This window comes from Otolemur garnettii, unplaced genomic scaffold, assembly GCF_000181295.1.
Source record: "Otolemur garnettii isolate 467f Iridium unplaced genomic scaffold, OtoGar3 scaffold00092, whole genome shotgun sequence".
Lineage (NCBI taxonomy): Eukaryota > Metazoa > Chordata > Mammalia > Primates > Galagidae > Otolemur > Otolemur garnettii.
This window is the reverse complement of record NW_003852487.1, coordinates 26,510-27,764: the sequence shown is the minus strand read 5'-3', so window position 1 is coordinate 27,764 and position 1,255 is coordinate 26,510.

Here is a 1,255-nt window from a genome sequence, read left to right as displayed (position 1 = left end):
AGCCAGCTCAAATTATAATTAGCGAGATGTCTTCACAAAGATGTTCAGTGAATTGAGGCTGAGTTGAGTGTTAAGTCATGAACCTAGACTCATTTTACCAGCCTGTGTGGTATAACTTGGAACAAATTAACCCTGATATATATAAAACCTCAAATCTGTTAGCTTTCCTTTGTGCTCTCTTTGACTTCTCATAATGTCTAAGCATAACAGGCTTCTTACCTTGCTCAGTTTAGCTTTGTGTAATTTTGTTTGCAACTGTTTATGGCAACTGAATGGCTTGTTAAAATGCCTCGTTGCCTCAACAGGATTTAAAGACAAAGAAATGAGTAACCAGGGAGGATGTGTGTGTGTGTGTGTGTGTGTGTGTGTGTGTATAATATATATGATCTCACATTGCCACAGTCCATCTGGTCTTGGAACATAGTTCAAATAAACAGCACTTACAGTTTTCCACTAGAGAAAATCTTTACAAGCCCGAGAATAAATTTAGCTGATCCTGAACCTTTTTATACATTGCCTGATCAATTTTGTGTCTTCTGGCAAATCTTCCATTGAAGAGTTTGACCTTTCAAGTCATTAAATTAATTTCCCAAAGAGATAAAGATGTTTTCATTCTGCTTTTTTTGAGGGGAAAGCTTAGAAAACAATGATAATTCAGCAGTCTGTGTTCTGCTGTGCTCAAGATAGCAACCTATGTTCACTAAAAGGAAAAAAAAAGCTTACAAAAAAAAAAAGGAAGTGAGTTTTTTAATGACAAATGTGGCAAAATACAATTCTGCAAAAATAAGGGAAACTAAAAGTTTGTGATAAGTCTTTGAAAAATATTACTTTAAAAATCACAGTAAAGGGTTCGGCGCCTATGGCTCAAGGTGCCCAGCTACTAATGCTGGCTAAACATTTTGGATTATTTGAGTGCATCCTGTCCTCCAGTAGAATGATCAAGTTGTTTCCCTTGCCTGTGACCCATAAACATTATTAATCACGATTACTAATGGCTCCAGTTTGAATGCAAACCTGCATTCTGACTAAGGACTCAAAGGTTCTGAGCATGAAAATACCTACTACTTTCTGGGTGCCCTCTATCTGTGTGGGATTGTGCTGGATGCTGTACATTTCTGATCTCATTTACTTCTCACAAATGCCCTGTAGGATTGGTGTCCTTATTCTCATTTTACAGAACCAGATTACAGGACACTGAGAAATCTCTAAACTTGGAACCAGGCTTCTCTGAGCTTTTCTCACCAAATCATGTTGA